Source organism: Schistocerca nitens, chromosome 3 (assembly GCF_023898315.1).
Source record: "Schistocerca nitens isolate TAMUIC-IGC-003100 chromosome 3, iqSchNite1.1, whole genome shotgun sequence".
NCBI classification, from domain to species: Eukaryota; Metazoa; Arthropoda; class Insecta; order Orthoptera; family Acrididae; genus Schistocerca; species Schistocerca nitens.
Genome location: NC_064616.1, coordinates 55,369,825 through 55,377,063, shown reverse-complemented (window position 1 = coordinate 55,377,063; position 7,239 = coordinate 55,369,825). Strand labels below are relative to the sequence as shown.

General features: G+C 46.3%; 1 non-coding gene across 1 annotated transcript; it reads right to left on the bottom strand.

The window, feature by feature from the left end:
- Positions 1-1,253: 1,253 nt before the first annotated feature.
- Positions 1,254-1,328, bottom strand: Trnat-ugu (transfer RNA threonine (anticodon UGU)). Its single transcript has one exon. It is a non-coding gene; the product is annotated as a tRNA-Thr (tRNA).
- Between the last annotated feature and the right edge of the window lie 5,911 nt (positions 1,329-7,239).

Sequence of the window (7,239 nt, the reverse complement as noted above, 5' to 3'; positions counted from 1 at the left end):
GTCGTCTCGAGGTGTGGCAGGGGGCGAAAGACATTCCGGAGGGCTGAACGGAAGGCCTTTCCAGTTTGTCTGACGAACCAGTTTCAGGCTCTGTCTCCGGCTGATACTGATCTTCGGCTGGACATGGCTGCTTGTCCTGTTCCAGAGGTTGCCCCTCAGTCTGCAAGATCTGGGCAGTCCCAGAGGGTGGGCTTACTGGTAGTTGGGAGCTCCAACGTCAGGCGCGTAATGGGGCCCCTTAGGGATATGGCAGCAAGAGAGGGGAAGAAAACCAATGTGCACTCCGTGTGCATACCAGGGGGAGTCATTCAGATGTGGAAAGGGTTCTTCTGGATGCCATGAAGGGTACAGGGTGCACCCATCTGCAGGTGGTCGCTCATGTCGGCACCAATGATGTGTGTCGCTATGGATCGGAGGAAATCCTCTCTGGCTTCCGGCGGCTATCTGATTTGCTGAAGACTGCCAGTCTCACTAGCGGGATGAAAGCAGAGCTCACCATCTGCAGCATCGTCGACAGGACTGACTGCAGACCTTTGGTACAGAGCCGAGTGGAGGGTCTGAATCAGAGGCTGAGACTGTTCTGCGACCGTGTGGGCTGCAGATTCCTCGACTTGCGCCATAGGGTGGTGGGGTTTCGGGTTCCGCTGGATAGGTCAGGAGTCCACTACACACAGCAAGCGGCTACACGGGTAGCAGGGGTTGTGTGGCGTGGACTGGGCGGTTTTTTAGGTTAGATGGCCTCGGGCAAGTGCAGAAAGACACCCTAGCTGCAAACAGGTGTTGATGTACTTCATTGGGACATGTTGAAAACGTGTGCCCCGACTGGGACTCGAACCTGGGATCTCCTGCTTACATGGCAGACGCTCTATCCATCTGAGCCACCGCGGGCACAGACGATAGTGCGTCTGCAGGGACTTATCTTTTGCACGCTACCCGTGAGGTCCACATTCCCAACATGTCCACACCACTACATTCGTAGTGCGCCTAATAGATGTTTGCCCATATACTCATTACTCGTGGCAGATTAATCTACCAAGTCCCATACGAGTTCGGGCATAGCGTGTGCATTCGCACAAGAAGGTCAATGGCCGGGAAGCCATATTTTAACTATATATGACGGTAGTATCTGTTCCTGAAAGAACAGTTACCTTGGATGACCATGCAGCTTTGCTAGAAATGAAATGATAATTAAATAGACACCCTAGCTGCAAACAGGCGTTGATGTACTTCATTGGGGACATGTTGAAAATGTGTGCCCCGACCGGGACTCGAACCCGGGATCTCCTGCTTACATGGCAGATGCTCTATCCATCTGAGCCACCGCGGGCACAGAGGATAGTGCGTCTGCAGGGACTTATCCCTTGCACGCTCCCCGTGAGGTCCACATTCCCAACATGTCCACACCACTACATTCGTAGTGCGCCTAATAGGCCATTGACCTTCTTGTGCGAACGCACACGCTATGCCCGAACTCGTACGGGACTTGGTAGATTAATCTGCCACGAGTAATGAGTATGATGGGCAAACATCTATTAGGCGCACTGGCCCGCATCTCGTGGTCGTGCGGTAGCGTTCTCGCTTCCCACGCCCGGGTTCCCGGGTTCGATTCCCGGCGGGGTCAGGATTTTCTCTGCCTCGTGATGGCTGGGTGTTGTGTGCTGTCTTTAGGTTAGTTAGGTTTAAGTAGTTCTAAGTTCTAGGGGACTTATGACCACAGCAGTTGAGTCCCATAGTGCTCAGAGCCATTTGAACCATTTTTTTATTAGGCGCACTACGAATGTAGTGGTGTGGACATGTTGGGAATGTGGACCTCACGGGGAGCGTGCAAGGGATAAGTCCCTGCAGACACACTATCCTCTGTGCCCGCGGTGGCTCAGATGGATAGAGCGTCTGCCATGTAAGCGGGAGATCCCGGGTTCGAGTCCCGGTCGGGGTACACATTTTCAACATGTCCCCAATGAAGTACATCAACGCCTGTTTGCAGCTAGGGTGTCTATTTAATTATCATTTCATTTCTAGCAAAGCTGCATGGTCATCCACAGTAACTGTTCTTTCGGGAACAGATACTACCATCATATAAAGTGCAGAAAGGGCAACAGCCTCAAAGGGTGCGGGGCCAAGTCAGGACATGCGGGGACCAAGCAGCAATCGGTATTGTAATTGTAAACTGTCGAAGCTGCATTGGTAAAGTACCGGAACTTCAAGCGCGGATAGAAAGCACCGAAGCTGAAATCGTTATAGGTACAGAAAGCTGGCTGAAGCCAGAGATAAATTCAGCCGAAATTTTTACAAAGGCGCAGACGGTGTTTAGAAAGGATAGATTGCATGCACCCAGTGGTGGCGTGTTTGTCGCTGTTAGTAGTAGTTTATCCTGTAGTGAAGTAGAAGTGAATAGTTCCTGTGAAATATTATGGGTGGAGGTTACACTCAACAACCGAGCTTGGTTAATAATTGGCTCCTTTTACCGACCTCCCGACTCAGCAGCATTAGTGGCAGAACAACTGAGAGAAAATTTGGAATACATTTGACATCAATTTTCTCAGCATATTATAGTCTTAGGTGGAGATTTCAATTTACCAGATATAGACTGGGACACTCAGATGCTTAGGACGGGTGGTAGGGACAGAGCATCGAGTGACATTATACTGAGTGCACTATCCGAAAATTACCTCGAGCAATTAAACAGAGAACCGACTCGTGGAGATAGCAGCTTGGACCTACTGATAACAAACAGACCCGAACTTTTCGACTCTGTAAGTGCAGAACAGGGAATCAGTGATCATAAGGCCGTTGCAGCATCCCTGAATATGGAAGTTAATAGGAATATAAAAAAAGGGAGGAAGGTTTATCTGTTTAGCAAGAGTAATAGAAGGCAAATTTCAGACTACCTACCAGATCAAAACGAAAATTTCTGTTCCGACACTGACAATGTTGAGTGTTTATGGAAAAAGTTTAAGGCAATTGTAAAATGCGTTTTAGACAGGTACGTGCCGAGTAAAACTGTGAGAGACGGGAAAAACCCACCGTGGTTTAACAACAAAGTTAGGAAACTACTGCGAAAGCAAAGAGAGCTTCACTCCAAATTTAAACGCAGCCAAAACATCTCAGACAAACAGAAGCTAAACGATGTCAAAGTTAGCGTAAGGAGGGCTATGCGTGAAGCGTTTAGTGAATTCGAAAGTAAAATTCTATGTACCGACTTGACAGAAAATCCTAGGAAGTTCTGGTCTTACGTTAAATCAGTAAGTGGCTCGAAACAGCATATCCAGACAGTCCGGGATGATGATGGCATTGAAACAGAGGATGACACGCATAAAGCTGAAATACTAAACACCTTTTTTCAAAGATGTTTTACAGAGGAAGACCGCACTGCAGTTCCTTCTCTAAATACTCGCACAAACGAAAAAATGGCTGACATCGAAATAAGTGTCCAAGGAATAGAAAAGCAACTGGAATCACTCAACAGAGGAAAGTCCACTGGACCTGACGGGATACCAATTCGATTCTATACAGATTACGCGAAAGAACTTGCCCCCCTTCTAACAACCGTGTACCGCAAGTCTCTAGACGAACGGAAGGTTCCAAATGATTGGAAAAGAGCACAGGTAGTCCTAGTCTTCAAGAAGGGTCGTCGAGCAGATGTGCAAAACTATAGACCTATATCTCTGACGTCGATCTGTTGTAGAATTTTAGAACATGTTTTTTGCTCGAGTATTATGTCGTTTTTGGAAACCCAGAATCTACTCTGTAGGAATCAACATGGATTCCGGAAACAGCGACCGTGTGAGACCCAACTCGCTTTATTTGTTCATGAGACCCAGAAAATATTAGATACAGGCTCCCAGGTAGATGCTATTTTCCTTGACTTCCGGAAGGCGTTCGATACAGTTCTGCACTGTCGCCTGATAAACAAAGTAAGAGCCTACGGAATATCAGACCAGCTGTGTGGCTGGATTGAAGAGTTTTTAGCAAACAGAACACAGCATGTTGTTATCAATGGAGAGACGTCTACAGACGTTAAAGCAACCTCTGGCGTGTCACAGGGGAGTGTTATGGGACCATTGCTGTTCACAATATATATAAATGACCTAGTAGATAGTGCCGGAAGTTCCGTGCGGCTTTTCGCAGATGATGCTGTAGTATACAGAAAAGTTGTAGCATTAGAAAATTGTAGCGAAATGCAGGAAGATCTGCAGCGGATAGGCACTTGGTGCAGGGAGTGACAACTGACCCTTAACATAGACAAATGTAATGTATTGCGAATACATAGAAAGAAAGATCCTTTATTGTATGATTATATGATAGCGGAACGAACACTGGTATCAGTTACTTCTGTAAAATATCTGGGAGTATGCGTGCGGAACGATTTGAAGTGGAATGATCATATAAAATTAATTGTTGATAAGGCGGGTACCAGGTTGAGATTCATTGGGAGAGTCCTTAGAAAATGTAGTCCATCAACAAAGGAGGTGGCTTACAAGGCACTCGTTCGACCTGTACTTGAGTATTGCTCATCAGTGTGGGATCCGTACCAGGTCGGGTTGACGGAGGAGATAGAGAAGATCCAAAGAAGAGCGGCGCGTTTCGTCACAGAGTTATTTGGTAACCGTGATAGCGTTACGGAGATGTTTAGCAAACTCAAGTGGCAGACTCTGCAAGAGAGGCGCTCTGCATCGCGGTGTAGCTTGTTCTCCAGGTTTCGAGAGGGTGCGTTTCTGGATGAGGTATCGAATATATTGCTTCCCCCTACTTATACCTCCCGAGGGGATCACGAATGTAAAATTAGAGAGATTCGAGCGCGCACGGAGGCTTTCAGACTGTCGTTCTTCCCACGAACCATACGCGACTGGAACAGAAAAGGGAGGTAATGAAATGGAAATGGCTCTGAGCACTATGGGACTCAACTGCTGAGGTCATTAGTCCCCTAGAACTTAGAACTAGTTAAACCTAACTAACCTAAGGACATCACAAACATCCATGCCCGAGGCAGGATTCGAACCTGCGACCGTAGCGGTCTTGCGGTTCCAGACTGCAGCGCCTTTAACCGCACGGCCACTTCGGCCGGCCGGAGGTAATGACAGTGGCACATAAAGTGCCCTCCGCCACACACCGTTGGGTGGCTTGCGGAGTATAAATATAGATGTAGATGTATTACATTCAATGGGACTGTCTGCACTGACCCAGATGCATGTTTCTACATGAGTTGCAGAAGGTGGTAGTTATAGCTTTCACCGACTTCTATTCAGTTCCGACTTGCATTGGAACGATCACATGCGCAAAGCTGCAGGGATGGTAGCATAGAGTCTGAGGGGCAGTTGCAAGATGCATAGGGACTACCTAAAACCACGTTCGAATTTTACTGTAGGAGATAGGTTCGAGAAAGGTGACTCGTTTCGGTATATGAGAGTGCCAGAAATATGATTTACTAGTGGCTGTAATCATTAAAGGACTTCTCCATAAGATCCAGCGCAGGTAAGTGGTTGAATGGAAAGAACTGATTCCAAATCGCAGACAGCAGTTCTACCGAACACCTGAGATCTGCAAAGCTAGGGTACATTTCTTACGACCTCAATCAGCACACCATCTACTACTGTTTTTGATCCTTCGCAATCAACCAAACCTATAACCCAATCGATATATCATCGAACCTCTGATATGGCATCGAGACAGAATGCGTTACAAATACTGGAGAAATATCTAGCGGCGGCGGCGTGAGGTAGTTCCAAATACCAGTTTCATACCGCGCTCCTTATCCGAATCACTTTCAAAATTCGGTAATTTTATCACGAGGTTGTACCGTCGGCGACGTGTACCGCACTATTGGTCCGATACAATACGCTCCGGCGATCACCGTCTATATTCAGTGTCATTGTAATTGCTTGGAAACAACCAATTCATTCAGAGGTAATGCAATACGTAGACTTATAAAGCCAGTATAGCTTTTAACATGGATACTTGAATGCACCTGTAGAACCAAGACAGCTTGTGATGGTAATATGGATGTGTTTTTTAACATCTGGCGGTTTGTAAGACGATTACAACTCTCTTTCTAAGACACAGTGGTACCACTTGCAAGAAAACTTATGAGACATGTCCACCCATTGTTGCTTTTCGGTCAGTATTATTTCGTATCGCCAGCAATCAGTTATTGACGAAGTATTGTACATAGTAGTAGTGGATGTGTGATAGGTTCGCCTTCAGCATCAGGTTTATAAAGTATGTGTTTGTGTTCGGCTATGTACAAAGGAAATGACTATGTCCAGTCGTAAGGAAGGTATGGATTTGACGTGGAATACTGTGATAGCAGATATTTCTATTTCCAGAGCCACAGCGGTCAGCAGGGTGTATTTCCGATACTTCGCTCATTGTCGAATGTCGTTCCACTGAGACCGCAATCGTAACATTAAATTGTAAGTATAGCGATCAAATATATATGTGACCGATTTCCTAGGATGATGATTCTTCTTATGCATGCTTATCGTGCAGCGCCGGTGGCCTGTGGCGGGAATGATTGACGTTTCCCATTAACGGTAGGAGCCGTCCGAGTGGAAAGGCCTGTTGGGAAGCAGGAATGTAGTTGACTTAACCGTGTCGTCCTCTAGACAGCCGAATAGTGAACTAATACTTTGTACGAGGGTAATCCCAAAAGTTGTTGTTGTGGTCTTCAGTCCAGAGACTAGTTTGATGCAGCTCTCCATGCTACTCTATCCTGTGCAAGCTTCTTCATCTCCCAGTACCTACTGCAACCTACATCCTTCTGAATCTGCTTAGTGTATTCATCCCTTGGCCTCCCTCTACGATTTTTACCCTCCACGCTGCCCTCCAATACTAAATTGGTGATCCCTTGATGCCTCAGAACATGTCCTACCAACCGATCCCTTCTTCTAGTCAAGTTGTGCCACAAATTTCTCTTATCCTCAATTATAGTCAATACCTCTTCATTAGTTATGTGATCTACCCATCTAATCTTCAGCATTCTTCTCTAGCACCACATTTCGAAAGCTTCTATTCTCTTCCTGTCCAAACTATTTATCGTCCATGTTTCACTTCCATACATGGCTACACTCCATACAAATACTTTCAGAAACGACTTCCTAACATTTAAATCTATACTCGATGTTAACAAATTTCTCTTACTCAGAAACGCTTTCCCTGCCATTGCCGGTCTACATTTTATATCCTCTCTACTTCGACTACCATCAGTTATTTTGCTCCCCAGATAGCAAAATTCCTTTACTA